An 18,000-nucleotide genomic window follows, 5' to 3' on the forward strand; every position below is an offset into this window, starting at 1 on the left:
CCATTGCTTGGCCACACTCCCTTCATGAAAGTTGTAGTCAAATTACCATAACTAGTTCATTGGCTCTTTCTGGTTATAGAGTTAGGCAGATTCTGGAGTCAATCTTTGCCTATTCATTTAGGCATGCTACAGTCAATTTTTGGCCTAATGTTCTTCATATAAGTTGCTACCCTATGTCTTAAGATCACTCAGGTTCAAGAATTATAATTTTTTAGATCATGTAGGGTGAGTTATAGCTAATTGACTGACCTGAACTCATGAACCCTGTGCCTTCAGGATTTCAGGTTTAGGTTAGTATCTTTGGTTCCCATTTTAGGTCCTTACTCTCAAAATTTGAGGAAGGTTCCTAAATCAAAGTTGAAGCCCTGTTCCTCAAGTTTCTAGAATAGTTCAGCTCATCCCAATTGGAGTTTCCTAGTGGAAGATATGGTTTAAATACTATTCTGGGATCAAGTGGCTATTTGGTCCAATTTTAGGTTTTTGGCATGCTGACTTTTCCTAGAGAATTGACTAAGTTCCATTTGGTTCTGGGTTTTGGTCAAAATATCAAAATTATAGTTTTATGTCTTGTAGAGGTTTTAGCTTTGGTTTCACTGAATTTTTAGTTTTGTGAACCAAGTTATGGTATTTTTTTCCAAAATTGGTCGGATAGATTCAAGTCCAGAATTTTTGGGTAGTTTTGGTTCTGGAAGTTTTTATAAGCTGAATTTGGTTAGCAATTTGATTTAGTTATGGTCAGAATTTGGGTTTCTCTTCTTCATGAAAGTTGTTCTACTATGTCTAATCTTTCCATGGGTTCAAGAATCAAGTCATTCCGACCTTTCTAGAGTAAGTTATGGCCATTTGAGCATTTACTGTTCATTTAGTCATTTTCCTAGGTCCAGAATAGGATTACCCAGATTCAAGTAATTTTTAGGCTAGGTTAGGGACAGTTTTTGGGCATAGTCTCTTCATGAAAAATGGGGCATTATGACCCTAGCTTCATCTCCAATTGGTCTCACACCAATTGTAGCAACACAACTCTACTTATGGCTCAAAAACCACACTGGACTCACAGGTCCCAAAACCTGCATGGAAATTCAGCACTCCCAATAACAATTTCTCCCAATTCCTAAACTTCAATTAATAGTCATAGCACTTCTAATAGTCAAAAATTCATCTTAATATCATCAATTTCAAGCCATATACAAAATTCCCAAAGTTAGGTGAAAACCCTAACTCAAATCTTCAATTGATGCATACTACATATAATTCAACATATACATCACATCTTTTATGTTATCTAAGCTACAATTTAGATTTTAATTCAATTAAACCCAACATTCCTCACTTCCCTAGGCTGACCAAAATTTAGGTCTTGCAATAAGTCAATATTTTCTTTCATTTTCACACAATTTCCATTCCTTTAGACTTGCTTAACATAATTAAAGAAGAGACGGAGGGTTAATCTTGCACTAACCTCTTTTGTGATATTCCCAAGCTAGCCAAACCTTCACTATTTCCACTTCTTTTTACTCCCAATATGTTCCCTAGGATCAATTAGCAAATTTTTGTGTTTGGGTTTTGAAAAAAATATAGAGAAGAAGACTAGAAATTAAGCTTGAGATGAAGGAAACGGAGGAAGAGCTCTAATGGAGTGGTTCGGCCAAATGGGTGTTTCAAGGAAGAAGATGGAATTTTCTTTAGTTAAATTTTATCTTATATTAAGTATTTATCCTCTTATGTTTATGTGTTAAACTTTAATTAGTGGAAATTTTTAATGAGGTAATCCTAACATCATGCTTATGTAATAAATATTATTCAAATTTCATTTCATTTATTTTCTTTTCTTATTTTCTCTACTCATTTTCATTACACTAATTTCATATTTTTAATTCATTTTAATTATTTTATTCTCTCTCATTTTACTTAACATTTAGGTAAAAATTCATCACTGAGGGTGAAATGACCAAAATGCTCTTCGTTGGACTTATCGAGTTATAACTGTCCTTACCGATTAACTAAATTTTCTTTGATTTTCTTTGGCATTTTTATTATCATTTAGACCTCATATATTCCCCAGTTAAGTCCTAATATTTATCTTTCAGGGTTTCCCATAAGTCTGAGGTTGGCAACTGTCTTCACAGTCACTTCCCATTAAGGTCACCCATCACCGGAGTCCCGGCTCCTTTAACTTATTAACATTTAATTTCTTTTATTTTTCCTTAATTTTTCTTAGCCTTAATTCAGTCAATTTATGTCTCCTCACCCTAGTTTAAGCGTAGTTCCAGACATTCTAGCTATCTGAACAGACATTAGTCATCGGAACAGTAGAACGTACGGACTACCTAAAGTGAGGGCATTACACCTAAGGTGTGCCAAAAGTGTGTTTTGGTATGCTAGAGGGCATTAGAAGTCATATAGGTTCATAACTCATTAGCATGTTACATGTAACCCTAGAAATAATTTTTGAAATTCAATGCTCTAATGCCCTTAAATCCATGCTTCCATGCCTTCAGGTTACACAGCCCATGAAATGCTTCTAGCCCTGTATTCTTTACGTTTTGACCTCCAAATCTCTTCCAAACTTGTCTTTGATTCTAAAACTACATAAAAACACCTAATAAAATATAAAAATTAATGAATTGAGTTGGATTAATATATTTTCTAAAATAATAATAAAAACACATAAAAATAAATATAAAAGGAGACTAAATGCTAACAAAATGCAAAAAATGTTAACCTTAAATGTCTATATAATTTGACTTAATCAAATACCCTCAAACTCAAACCTTTGCTTATCCTCAAGCAAAATAAAACTTTATAAAAACTCATTGGGGGTACTTAGAAACATAACCAAAAACTTAACTTGCACATAATTGGACACTCTTCAACCTTCATACCAAATTCCCACTCTCAAGGCATAGGATGTTAACAGTTGCTCGCTAGAACCTCACCCCCTTAATGGTGCTTCAACTAATTATTCGTCTATGCAAGGCCATTAATAAATCACAAAAAACTTGTTTTATCAAGATAGACTCGAGAAACACTTACTCCCCCAACTTTGCCTTTATTGTGGTTAATTGTGGTGAAGTAACTTAATTTCAACTCCATAGGCATATCTCAATTTTTTATCTCCACTAATGTAGCATACACTTTTCAAAAAATCAAAAGGTCTTTAAAAGGGTTGTAATGTGGCTAAAGGGATCATGACTTGGTTTTCAATGAAAGGTTTTTAAGGAATGCAAATATGAGGATAGCATTTATGCATAAAATACCAAGTATACTAAGTTTATTCTATTGATTTTGTATGGAGAGAAGGGGCTTTTGATTTTTTATAGTGCTAAGCATGCTTCTATGATACTTATCTTGGGACTTCTTCTTCTTCTTCCCCCCCTTTTTTTATTTATGTCCCTGTTGTCCTCTCCCCTAAACTCATTGCTTTTGTTAGGTTAGAAAGACAAATTTTTCTTTGATTTCAATTGCACACTTGCACTCTTTCTTGTGTTCTACATCCTCTCTCCAATTTTTTTTTTTTTTTTTTTTGCACTTAATATACTCTTTACTTATGCATTTAGCTTCCTCAAAAGGATAGGGTAGGTGTTTAGGCTAGGGGCTAGGTGAATAATATGGGTAAGCAATAAATTCTAAGAGATAAATATAGGCTTCAAGTTGGCTACAAGGGATATATATTTTAATTAGAGGTGGCTAAGGCTTACTAAGGCTATATCAAAGAATGCCTTAATCATCTCTTCATCAAGCATGTGCTAGGATTTTACCTCGATAGGTCCAAGAGACATGTTCTAGAGCTAGTGAGGCATTTTTAGGTTTGCTTGTAATTCAAAAATTTTCTCATAATTTTGCAAGTTTAATGTGACAAATTAATGGCTATGAAGGGATTTAACTAGTTTTAACTCTACTTAGGTGATTAAGTTTTTCACAAACAACATATTGAAGCTTTTTTGCCCATTTAGTTACATCAACATATTGAAGCCTTTTTGCCCATTCAGTTACATTCATTCCTCTTTCTCAGATAGTCCATTCATTAGCTCATCGAAGTTTTAGTTATAATTCTAAGTTAAAAGCCTTTTGAAAAAGTTCAGAATTTTTCAAAATTTGCAAAAAAATTTCTAGATTTTTGACATAAAAATATAATATAGACATAATAAGGCGACGAAATGCAATATATAAATGCAATGCATGAAATGCACCCCCAAACTCAAATTTTGCATTATCCTCAATGTCATCAAGATATCACAATCTGGTCAAGAGCAACATCATAAATGTCATAATAAGGAAAAGCTAATGGATATAAAATACTCCCCTTTGAAGTGTGTTTTCCCTTGAAGATTTGTGAGTTTGATCTCCATTGCTCCTTTTAAGTGCTTCTTGAACCTACAAAGTGAACAAACATCGAAATTAAGTTTGGGAGGGTGTTAAAATAAAAGATACAGACAAATGCAAAGATTAAATTTAAAACTTGGTTTGCCTCCCAAGAAGCGCTAATTTAAGGTCATTAGCTTGACCCCTTTTAGAATTACTGATCAAAAAGTGATTTTTGCCCATAGTAGTTATCATGTAACACTATATATGGGTCTTGATTTATGGTACCCTCAAGATTGGCAAGATCTGAAACAGGATTACACATTCCATGAACAACACATGGTTTAGAGTGATATGCTTGGGATGAGGGCTGCTTTAGCTCATCGAGGATACATGATGATGTAGGAGGTGTCCATGATAAAAAAGAGCCTTCTAGTGGTGTATGTATAAATATCATTAATGAGCTCAAGTTGATAGTCTTGTCAATTTCTTCATCTACCACCTTCACCTCTAATCTATCTTCATGTAAGCACTCTTCTAATGACCCTCCAACAATAAAGGAGTTGTTTTCTTTAACTTTAGGTTTCACTTCTTCAAGTAACTCTTGTTTTTGTGAGAATTCTACTGGTAAGTCATCTTTAAAGTAATTTTGTTCTTTAGGCTCAACTTCTTCTATAGGTTCAAATTCTAATGAAGCTTCTTTATTCTCCCAACTTTGTTCATTTGTTTCCTCCTTATAGAGTGATAGCTCATTGTTCATTATAAGGTTGTCAAATTTTTCCAATGGAGCGACTGCCTCTTCAATTTCCACTCTATTCTCTAGTTATAGCTAAAATGGTTAGCATGAAATATTAGGTTGATAGGTGTCTGGAGGGTACTGATGACTCCAACCTTGTAGTGAAGGATCCCAATGCCAATGGTAATTAAAATCTGCCATGTCATTCAACAAGTGAATGGCATCCCCATGGTTTCTTTAAAGAACGTGATCACCGATAGCCCAAGCTACATAATTTACCCAATTCCTTATCACTTCATCCAGACCATTATAGAAATTGAGAGTGAGTTCATAATTTAAAATACTATGATTGGCAAATTGCTCTACCAATTCAATGAATCTTCTCCAAGGATTGTAAAATGGTTCATTGTATTGTTGAATAAAACTTATGAAAACTTGTTGATGAAACATCTCAAAGTACCTCATAAGAAAAGCAAGTAAAAATAAAATTAGACAAGAAGTAAACTATAAAAGAAATAAGAATGTCTAGAATAATTAAATCACTAATTGTTCAATATCAAGCAATGGTCCCCGGTGATGGCGCTAAAACTTGTTTGCTGGTTTTGCAACCACCGTAAGTGCATGGATCGCTAACAAGTAATAAAGTGATAAGTAGAGTATCGTTCCCACGAGGACTGTGTTGAGTACCAAACTATAGTGATTTTAATTACCTAGACTATCGAGTTATAGAGAAATAATAATTAAATCTAAGCTAAAAGAAATAAAGTCTAAAACAATTATCTAAACTAAAATACTAATGGATGAGAACATTCTAGAGCTAGAGGTCACACTTCAATCAATTATAGAATCAATCTAATTCATTCAATAATTGGGAGATTATTACTTTGATGGAAATTAATCTTAAGTTACCTTAAGTCCTCTTTTAAGGCACTCAAGGTGTATTTTAATTAACCTAAACCCTACTTTTGTGGTGATTAAATTAATTAAAACCCTTTAAGATCCTTGATTAATTTTGGTACTCCACAAAGGTCATCAACCTATCTTTAGGTCAGATTTTCTAGGTTCAAAATCCTGATTTTCTAATACTAATCTTCACATTTTAGTTCTTTAATTAGTATCTTAGATCATAGCTAGGTGGGTACCAACACATAGCATGCATTAAGAACACAAGAGATTGAATCAAAGAATAAAATTCCCAATGTATTAAACAAAATCAAACCAGATCCATAATTAAATTGAGAGTGCTACATCCCTAACCCTAGAATAAAGAGACTACTCACACATGGTGAGTTTACAATCAAGTTTATAAAAAGATAAAGAGAAGACATGAGAAAAAAAATAGAGTGAAAGAACCCAGAAGGAGAATTGCAGCTTTGGACTTTTGGAACTTCAGCTGAAAATCCCTTCTAGCAATCTTGCAGATCTTGTTTCTCCCTTGCCTCCTTTGAAGTTGATGTGCCTCCTTAAATGTAAATTGGCTCCCCTCAATGTAAGTTCTCCTCCTTTCAATTCTTGACTTGTTATATTTATATCTAGTGTAAAAACTCTAATTTCAGAGTCCTAGAGGCATATGGAGTCCATCCGAATCGAGTTGGAAGCAAGAAAAGTCGCATCAGAATTGCTATCAGGGGACTTTACATGGGCTGTGTAGTGATACACGCCCCGTGTAACTTTCTACTACTTCGTTTTTCAAGTTTTCTTCAATCCAGAGAGTTGCACGGGGTCTAGGAAGTTACACGGGACAGGTTACCTAGCCTGTGTAATGCTTCTGGCCTTGTATTCTTCACGTTTTGACCTCCAAATCTCTTCCAAACTCGTCTTTGATTCTAAAACCACATAAAAACACCTGATAAAATATAAAAATCAATGAATTGAGTTGGATTAACACGTTTTCTAAAATAATAATAATAACACATAAAAATAAACATAAAAGGAAACTAAATGCTAACAAAATGCAATGAATGTTAACCTTAAATGTCTATATAATTTGACTTAATCACCCTGTAATTTCATTTTGATGTATTCGTAGCTATATCCATGTTTGTACAAACATTGACCAGTTGTATAAAAAGCACTGTGATGATGTTTTGAGATTGTAAATATTTGTAATGTTATTTTGAGATTTTATCCAAGCGTAAATCCTTGTAATACTAACTTTTTCATTTTCAATGAATGCCAATGTTTAAATTTCTTTCTGGATTATGTTAATGATGAAATATTCTTTTTATATAATGGGAATTGATGAGAATGAATTATATAAATTGTTACAGGTGATTTTCAACAGGTTTAAAAGAACTGGTTTTATATAGTTTTAGCTGTCACCACGTAAAATTTCTATAAAATTTTAAAAATGCTAAATTACTTCTAAATAAATTTTATGGCATATACCTAACTCAAAGACACTTTAATAATTCTTTTATCATCATTTTAGACTTAAAAATGAAATGGAATTATTTTAAAATCCCTTGTAGTATATTTAATAGATTATCGATAGGCGAAGTTTGGTAATTTATTAAGTATACTATGGGATCATGTTATATCTTACAGAGAGGTAAAGTGCGAAATGTTTTAGTGGTATCAAAGCATGTTTTTAATAAAAGTTTTGAATTGTGAATTTGAAATTATTTTTGATAAATACAACTGCTCATATGTCATTAGTTGATACATATAGTGCATTACATCATGAATATGGACTAATGGGGAGAAATCTCCTTGTGTTGGTTGTTCAGGAAGTAGAAACTTTGTGATTAGAAATGGAAGAAGGGGGTCATTCAGTAGAGCAGTCGGTTGCATCTGAGGCACAGGGAGAGGTCCTAACTCCTCAGAATGCCGGTGGGTCAGCTGCACAAGTCTCGCCCATACAGTTTCCTGCTCAGTTCACTCAGTAGATGGCTGCACTATTTCAATAAATGGCTAGTAATGTACCAGTCCAAGCTCCAGTAGAAACACCTCTAATGCAACCACCACCTACACTCAAACAGTATGAAAAGTTAATGAAATATGGGGCTGCTGAGTTTAAAAGTACAGTAGACCCATTAAAAGCCGAGCAATGGCTAGAACGGATGGATAGGGTATTCAAGAAATTACAATGTTAAAATGATTTGAAGTTTGAATACTCAATTTTCCTACTACATGGAGATGCTTATGAATGGTGAAAGACCAGTCCCCACAGTTTAGTTGAGCATCCAGTTTTGACTTGGGAAGATTTTCTGAGGGAGTTTAGGCAAAAATATGTTCCTAACACGTATGTGGATATGAAACTTCAAGAATTTCTGGGGTTAAAGTAGGGAAATAGGACTGTGGTTGAGTATGAGAGGGAGTTCTCCTGTCTGAGTCATTATGCGAGAAGTTTGCTCACCACCAACAGAGACAGATGTAAATGGTTTGAAGCTGGGTTGAGGCCTAGCCTACGACTACAGGTGGTTGGTTTCAGACACGAGAATTTTGCAGAGCTGATTTTACAAGCCCTAGAATTAGAAAGAATTGAGTTAGAAGGGGTAGCTAAAAAGGGAATAGCAGAAAAGGATAAGAGCGGGAAGACTTTTGGTCAAGCTTCAGGTAGTGGTTCAAGAAAGAGAAAACACTTTGGGGGACTTAGTGCTCGTATATTTGGTAGAGAGAGATCCTCAGGACAGACACCACCTCGATCTAATCAGCAAATGGTCAAGGGAACAACCTTAGTTCGCACTTGTGAAACTTGTGGAAAGGTACATGGAGGGGTATGTTTTAGAGCTACTAGAGCCTGCTACAATTGTGGTGGTGCAGGGCATTTTGCTAAGGATTGCACCAGTGCCCACAGATCTGGGCCACCTACCACAACTGAAAGGTCCATCCAAGGTTCTGCCTCTAGGGCTCACAGACAGTCAGCAGATGTCGAGCCAAAGGTAGAGGTAGCACTTTTGGCAATTAAGGCACAGTGAACTAACCAGAGCAAAGTGGTGCACCAGCCAGGGTGTACACCATGCGCCAGAGGGAAAAGGTCGAGACTTCAGATGTAGTTGCTAGTACATTCTCCATCTTTGATAGAAATGTTTATGTGTTGTTTAATCCTGGCTCTACACATTCATATGTTAGTGCTAGCATTGTTTATTCTACCACTATTCCCTACATCAAAATGGATTTTGACGTGATGGTGACTAGTCCTTTATGACAAGAGGTTAGGGTGAATAGATTGTATAAGGATTGTCCATTGGTGATCCAAGGACATACATTCCTATCTGATTTGATTGAAATGCCCTTCAAAGATTATGATATCATCTTGGGCATGGATTGGCTAACTAGGCCATGCAATGATTGACTGTAGACTGAAGACAGTCACTTTTTGTCTTCCCAAGTATGCAGATATAGTAATACATGGGGAGCAACAATTATTGCAATCAAATCTCATTTTAGTTGCACTTGCTAGGAGAATGATTCAGAAGGGGTATGAAGCTAATTTGGCTCATGTGATAGACACCCAATTAGGGAGTCTAAAATTGAAGGATATCCCTATAGTGTGTGATTTTTCAGACGTCTTTCCTAAAGAATTACCAGGATTACCTCCGAAAAGAGAAGTGCAGTTTGAAATTGAGGTTATGCCTGGTATGGAGACAATCTTTATTACTCCATATAAAATGGCACCTGCTGAGTTAAAAGATTTGAAGGTGCAGTTACAAGAATTACTTGATAAGGGTTTCAATCACCTTAGTGTGTCACCTTGGGGAGCACCAGTATTGTTTGTCAAGAAGAAAGATGGTACTCTCCGTCTGTGCATCAACTATAGACAGTTTAACAAGGTGACAATAAAGAATAGAAATCCTATGCCACAGATAGATGATTTGTTCGATCAACTGAAAGATGCAACTGTATTCTCTAAGATTGATTTGAGATCGGGATACTACTAGTTAAGGGTGCAAGAGCAGAGTATTCCTAAAATGTCTTTAGGACTCGCTATGGCCACTATGAGTTCTTAGTAATGCCATTTGAGTTAACTAATGCTCCAGCTACTTTTATGGACTTGATGAACACTATCTTCAGACCATATCTAGATCAATTTGTTGTGGTGTTCATTAATAACATTTTGGTGTATTCGAAGAATGCAGAAGAACATGATAGGCACCTGAGAATTATGTTGCAGACTTTGAGGGAGAAACAGTTGTATGCCAAACTATCTAAATGTGAATTTGGGTTAAAGGAGATTACCTTTTGGGGGCATATTGTATCAGCAAAGAGTATCAAGGTGGATCCTAGTAAAGCAGAAGCTATTCTTAACAGGAAGCCGCCAAGAAATATTACAGAAGTTCATAGTTTCCTCGGTTTGGCTAGTTATTATCATAGATTTGTGAAGGGATTCTCCATGTTGGCATCTCCACTGACTAAATTACTGTGAAAGGATGTGAAATTTCAGTGGATTGATCAATGTCAGAAGAGTTTTGATAAACTAAAAGGCTGTTTGACTGAAGCTCCAATCTTGACTTTACCTACACCAGGTAAAGAGTACACCATATACAATGATGCTTCTCATAATGGTTTAGGCTGTGTGCTAATGTAAGATAGAAATGTCATTACCTAAGCTTCACGCCAGCTTAAACCACATGAGACGAATTATCCTACACGTGACTTAGAGTTAGTAGCAATAGTCTTTGCCTTGAAGATTTGGAGAAACTACTTATATGGGGAGAAGTGCTATATATATATAGATCACAAGAGTTTAAAGTGTTTGGGCACCCAGAAAGAGTTGAATTTGAGGCAGAGGAGATGGTTGGAATTGATAAAAGACTATGATTGTTTGATTAACTAGCAGCCTAGGAAAGCTAATGTTGTAGCTGATGCCTTAAGTTGTAAGACCATGGCTAGCTTAAGAGTTTCGCTTGTATCCATGATGCATGATTTAAGGGCATTACATGCAAATTTAGAAATAGATGATAATGGGCAGATGGTAGTTACCTAGCAAGTGAAGCCAATATTGAGAGAACAGATTAGAACAACAGCTCAAAATGATGAAAAATACTTGAAATTAGTGGAAGAAGCTCGAGATGGCAAGAAACTAGAATTTTGTGACACCCCTTACCCATCTAGAGTGTAGCCGAGCAAGATATGCCACACAGTGTGCCGGAGCACCAATTCACATTTCCATTATAATTTACCCTTTTTAATTCATTAATTTACAATTTTGATTAATCTGAATTTTTCCTCAAATTTTATAGAAAATCCGGCAGAGTGCAGGCTATAAATTGGAAAAACAGTTCTTCTGAACCTGTTTAAAAGACACTTCCAATAGAATTTTCAAATCCAGAACTCCATTATACACACATCTCAATTCAATCTCAAAATCTCAACACTATTTTTCAGAATTTTTCTGTTCACATCATCACTTGAAGCACATTCACGAATATTTCTCAACATTTCATGTTTCAGCATAATATACAGAAAACTTCAATAACATGGAATTTCATATATTTACATTATCAAATAATTTCAACAATTTATAGTTACAATCCAAAACTAATACAAAAAGTAAAATACAAAATGCCACCCAATGTCCTAATGTCCTACCAAGTGCACTGCAAATGTGAGGTGACTCTGGACTCAGTATGTAGCTCTGAAAGTTCACCTGGTCTGATGTCTACTCGGCTCCCCAGCTATGTCTTCAGTACCTGCGCATGGCAAAAGCGACGCGCTAAGCAATTCTGCTTAGTGGTGACAATATAAAATAAAATAACTAAAATAAAGTAAATATGCAGAATGTATGTTTACATCTTTAGTAGACTTAATTTCTGATATTTATTGCAGTATTATTCGATTAAAATTTGGTAAGGTTTATTATCATTGCCCGAGTAACCCATACTAGTCGACTGGACTGGATAAATGGGTAAACTAGCACTGGGTACTAAGTACCTCAGACCATCACACCATCGGTCACATTGTGTCTCCCGGTGTGCAACAAAACAGCTAATAAGCTGTAATAATTATCAGGGATAAAACAACTCAAATAACATAGCCAAAGGCTATTATGTCACAAAATGGCATGTGAGGCCATAAAACACAGAATAGTAAGAAGCCATATGCAGTACTGCTAACAAAACCCTATTGGCATGCCAACCTATCCAAACCAATCTTGCTAGGTGTACTAGGACATGTTACATTCTTAAATTATATAATTCTTGAAATTCAAGTTTATGTGTTACTATTCATTTCATTAGTCAACAAAAATGTTGACTTTTACATGGATAATAGGTACACTGGTTTTAATATTCCCAACATACCACATTTTGCATTCTAAAATTGTTGGTATTGGTTGCCAATACCATTTCTAAGCTTAATGTTAATTGTTCAAAATTTTCAAATTTCAAGCTTTGTGTTTACTGTTCCATTAGTTATTTTTGCAGTGGAAATTTGGCAAAGTGGTCAACATGAAAGTTGTTCCTTATTTTGTCTAGTTACATTTCTTTTTATGAATCACTCCATTTAGAGTTTTGTAGCTCAAGTTATGGCCCAAAAACCACAACTGGCCGGATTATAAATTTTCCAGATTTTCTGGATTGACCCAATCTATGGTATTTTGAGCAGTGACTGTAGGTCACTTTTTGAATATGTTAAGTTCATAATTGGGGTTAAGTTTCTTCATAAAAGTTGTAGGTATATATCTCAGCTTCTTGCTGCTAAAATTTTAGGTCAATTGGACCTTTCTACACTGAGTTATGACCAAATGACTAAACACTGTTCATTTGGTAATTTTGCCCAGGCAGAATGCAGGTCACCCGGATTATGGCAATCTTTAGGTCAACTTGGTTTGGCTTTATGGGCATGGTTTCTTCACCAAAGTTGTGCTACTATGTGTCTAGTTTCATGTCCAATTGGCCTTGCACCAATTGAACCTCTACAACTCTAGTTATTGCTACCCAAACCTACTGGACTCATGCCCAGTCCTGTAGGTCACCAAGGGCAGCTACACTAACCTCAATTCCCACTATACAAACCACTTCATTTCTTGTTTACACATAACCAAATGGTCACTAATTGACCATTAAAACTTACTTTCACCATTACATGATCAAAGTCTCCATTTCGTACCCAAACTCTAACCCTAACATCTCAAATTATGCATTTAACTTGCATTTCACCATTTCACTTAAGAGACTAATGTTAAGGAATCCATACTCCCATTTCTAGTTCCATGAAATTCTCAAAACCTTACCACATCCAAGGCTACTAAAAAATGTGGGAAGGGCATACACATGTTATTTGTTAAATTTCTTTGTAATTTTGCACTCAATCATACTCCTTCAACATGAATTTAAAGAGAAAAACAAGTTTAAGTCACTAACCTTTAATGGAGCTAATCTCAAACTTGTAAGAACTCTTTTTTAACACTTCTTTTTGCTCCCAAAAGATTCAGCAAGATGAAAGAGCAAGCTTTTGTGTTAACACTTAGGGTTTTTGTTGGAAGAAAACTAGGGAAAATGAAGGTTTGGAAGCTTGTTAATGGAGGAGTGAGGGAGAGAGCATAGGTGATGTTTTGAGGAAGGGAGAGGCCACTGGTTTGTTCCAGATTTCTGCTCTCTTTTTTCTACTTTTAATGTATTACAATTGTCTTGCTTTAATTTGATTGGCCATAGCATTTTTAATTACCTCATGCTTACATAAGCATGAAGTAATAAATCCCATAATTTTCATTTTCTTTTCTTTCATTACCTATTCATTTTTAAATAATTTTTCATCAATATTTGTTCATATTTTATGTCATATAATTCACTTACATAAATGGACAAGTTGGTCAAAAATCATCTCTGAAAACAAAATGTTACACCCTACCCCTCGTAAGATGTAACATGTTCCCGTAGTACACCTAATGAATTACCATACTTTACCTACCGGTAACCCATTAAATATACTACAAGGGATTTTAAAACAATTTTTGTTCGTTTCAGAATTGGTGGGTAAATTTTTTTTTTTTCAAATATTAAAAAACCTTTATTTAAAGTCCAAACATAAATCAAATTTTTGGATATTTAAAATCTCCGCAATTTTTATAAAAATTTCGGCAGAGTGCCATCTATATTTTGAGAAAATAGTTATTCAAAACCTGAAAATAAAAACATTCCCAATATATTTCTCAATCACAACTTCATTTGCAACCACCAAACTTCAAATCAACAGCAATAGCAATACTTCAATTCAAAATCCAAATTTCAAATCAAGAATTAATATCTCAAAACATTTCATAACTCATGCACATTGCATTTTAAATCATTAATTTACAATCATAAGTTAATTTACAGATGCAAAATCTCAAAAATAATATTATTACAATTTTATTTATACAATTGCTTAAATTACAGAGACACATATGCATACTATCATATTTACATCAAATTATCTACCAGGGTATAGACAAATACCCGTACAAAAATTCTTCAATTATACTCTTCTCTGACTGTAGCAGCTCGCTCTGCTGCTATGCCCTTTTCCCTATCTGCGACAGCAAGTTAAAGCTATCGCTGAGTATAAAGATACTCAGTGGTGCACAATAAAGCATAAAATGCATAATATAAAACATTTATGAACAAATCATCATTCAAAAATCCCATAATCGCATTTTACAATTTTTTTCTCAAATCACATTTATAGCAAACCATAATTTTCAAAGCTTAATATAGAGCACAACTTGATCAAACAATTTAATAAACATAGTGTTGCCAAATAATAACACAACTTAGGCCATGACACAAAATTTCTGAACATGGCGTGTGTACATCACGACAAGGCAAACGCCCCCACTAATCGAAATCAATGAAGGAGATGGCTAGCTAGCTAATGAGTACTCATCCACACTCACCCCTCAGACTAGGAAACCAGAGAGGGAGGAAACTGATCAAATATCATACTCACCCCACAAGTGAAGGAGGAACATATTAATATTGTCATGCCAAGTGTGAACTAAAAACAATTTAAATCAAGTTATTCAAATATTTTATACAATTCACAAATCATATTTCACTCTAAACTTTTCATTTACAAAGTAGGAAACACACTATTTTTCAAATAAGATTTTCAAAGCCATAACTAAATTCAAAACTATATTGTTCAAATATTTCATACAAATCAATAATTAATTTTCGTTGCAAATTTCCATTGTAAAATAGGCGACCAACATTCTCAAAATTCATAATGAACAAAAACATTCACAATGTATAACAAATCAATTTCCATTATGAAAACTATAATTTAAAAATTTTTGGTGCACAAACACAATCAATTTTCAAAATCAAATTTCCATTAACAAGTGGCAACACCATAGTTCTCAAAACCCATAATTAACACAATACATACAAATCAAGTTTTCAGTGGGAAAACAATAATTTAAAGTTATTGTGCACAAACCTGCACTTAATCGCCTCTAAGCCTTCCAGGCCTTTTTCAGCTGAAACACAAAATTTATGGTGTTTTAGTACCTTATTTCATAGTAAATCCAATAATTAGTTCATAAATACTTAATTATAGCCCAAATATGCTTAAACTAATATTCTTGGAAATTTTCATTTTGGAGTTACTATTCATGATACTATTCAAGTCAATTTGTTGACTTTCTAAGGCTTAATAGGTATGGGAACTCCAACTTCACCCACATACCACATTTTGGTTACAAAACTTGTTAGTTTTGGTCATTTTCTCAAATTCTAAGTCTTTTGGGCTAATTTGCAATTTTTCAGTTTTTGTGTCCTAAGTTGCACTGTTCCATTGGTCACTTTACTGTTAGAATTTGGAAAAACTTTCTTCATAGGAAATGTTCCCTATTGTCTTAAGTTTATTCTCCTTTTTGAATCACTCCATTTGAACCATGGCTGTCGGATTAGACTCAACCCAGAATTCTGGGTAATTTTTTGTTCTAGCAGTTTTAGGTAACCAACTTTGGGTGGCCAAATGACTTGGTTAATGGCAAAATTTGGGTTTGTGTTCTTCATGAAAGTTTTAGGTCTATATCTCATATAACCACTGGTAACATTTCAGGTCATTTAGATCTGCCTAGCTCAAGTTATGGCCAAATGAACAAACACTGTTTATTTGGTCAGTTTGTACAGGGACAGACTGAGATTTTCCAAGTTTGGTCAATTTGTTCACTAGGGTTTGGTCACTTTTTGGGCATGCTTCCTAAATGAAAATTGTGTTATTTAGTGTCTATTTTCATTCCCAATTGGTCTCACACCAATTGGACTTGTAAATTTTCATTTTTGGTCCTTCAAAGGTAACTTGGTCATGCTGCCAGTAGCATGACCATACTCCATCCGAATTTGGCCTTAATTCCAACCATTCCAACACACTTCATTTGGTCACCATTGACCATTTTTCACTTCAAAATAGGTCCAAGACATCATTTACAAGTTTCTTACATTTTTGTCTCTAAACCCTAATGTCCAAACCCTAACCACACTAAGTTGTTGCATTTAACCAATTCAATGCCTATATACATGCTTCTTCAACTCAATCAAGCTCACATACACCTTTAAGTCCATCAAATTCATGCACACGCATCAAAACCCTAGCTGGCTGAATTTTGCTTTAATCCTCCAACAATTAATTTCTTTTCATTTTAAGCATAATTCTAAGTTAATTGAACTATAAACACAATTAATTCAACTAGAAATTTCAAGTTTAACTTACTAACCTTTCTTTGAATTTTCAATATTCAAATCTTTCACTTTCTTCACTTTTCTTTCCTTAGTTCTCCTTCCCAAGTTGCAAGAGCAAGGTGTAATCCATAATTTTTGGGGAGTTTATGGGAAAATTTGGGGTTTTAAAAGCTTAAACACAAGCTTTAATGGAGGATTTTGAGAGGGAGAGGGTGAAAGGTGAGAGACGGCAAAAATGGGAAGAAGAAGAAGACTTTTGCTATTTTTTTTTTCTTTTCTTTTATGACTTTTATCCTTATGGAAGACCCAAAAATCATTTTAATTAAATTTATTAATTATAATCTTTATGGCATCATGCATGATATCATGCATGATGTCATCTCCCTACACCTTTTTTATTTTCTCTTTTTTTTTTTTCTATTAGTTCTTTAATTTAATTACCGACTCCGAAATTTTCTTTTCTTCGATTTTATTTGACAATTAGGTCAGGAGTCAGCTCTCGGGGTCAATTGACCAAATTGTCCCTCGCCGGTTCAACCCGGTTTGCAAATAATTCAATATTTCTTTTGGCTCCCTAACCTAATTATTTGACTGGCTTAACAGTTCTTTTTCATGATTTTCTCTTTTCCACTGTATTTATAGTAGTCCTAAGGACTGCGACGTCACATTTTACGGTTCGAAATTTGAGTTTAAATCAACTTCGCAGTCATTCCCGAGAAGGTCACCCATCGCTGTGACTCTCGGCTTGTTTAACTTCTTATGTTCTGTTTTTCTTATTTATACTTAATTAATTGACAATTACTAATTATTTATGTTTATGGCTTATCTAGTTGTCTTAAGTATGGTTCCAATCCCTTTAATTATCCAGACCGACTCCAGTCACCAGAACAGTGAAATATACCAGGCTATGCAAATAGGGGTGTTACAATTCTTCCCCCCTTAAAATAATTTCATCCTCGAAATTTTACCTGGTATCAGTCTCTGAACAGTTATGGGTGTTGTCTCCTCATATCCTATTCACACTCCTAAGTAGCTTCCTGGCCTGAATGATGGTTCCTTAGCACTTTAACCAATATTATTTACTCATCGATTGCTTACCTCGTATGCCAAGTTTCTCATGAGCTTCTGTCATAAGTTAGATTCAAATTCATTTCAATTTTAGAGGTAAGCAAATCTGTGTGCTAGTGGATCCGCTTTTCTAGGACCTCGTGTGATCCTATGGGTGAGAACTTAGTTTTACTCTTTTCTTATCAAATTTCTTAATCATTTGATGTAACCTTCAGTTTAGTTTAGAATATTTTAGTCTTTTTTTTTTTTTGCTGTTGTTTTAACAATTATTTTCTTTTTTAGTCT

The sequence above is a fragment of the Hevea brasiliensis genome, chromosome 11, assembly GCF_030052815.1.
Source record: "Hevea brasiliensis isolate MT/VB/25A 57/8 chromosome 11, ASM3005281v1, whole genome shotgun sequence".
Taxonomy (NCBI): Eukaryota; Viridiplantae; Streptophyta; class Magnoliopsida; order Malpighiales; family Euphorbiaceae; genus Hevea; species Hevea brasiliensis.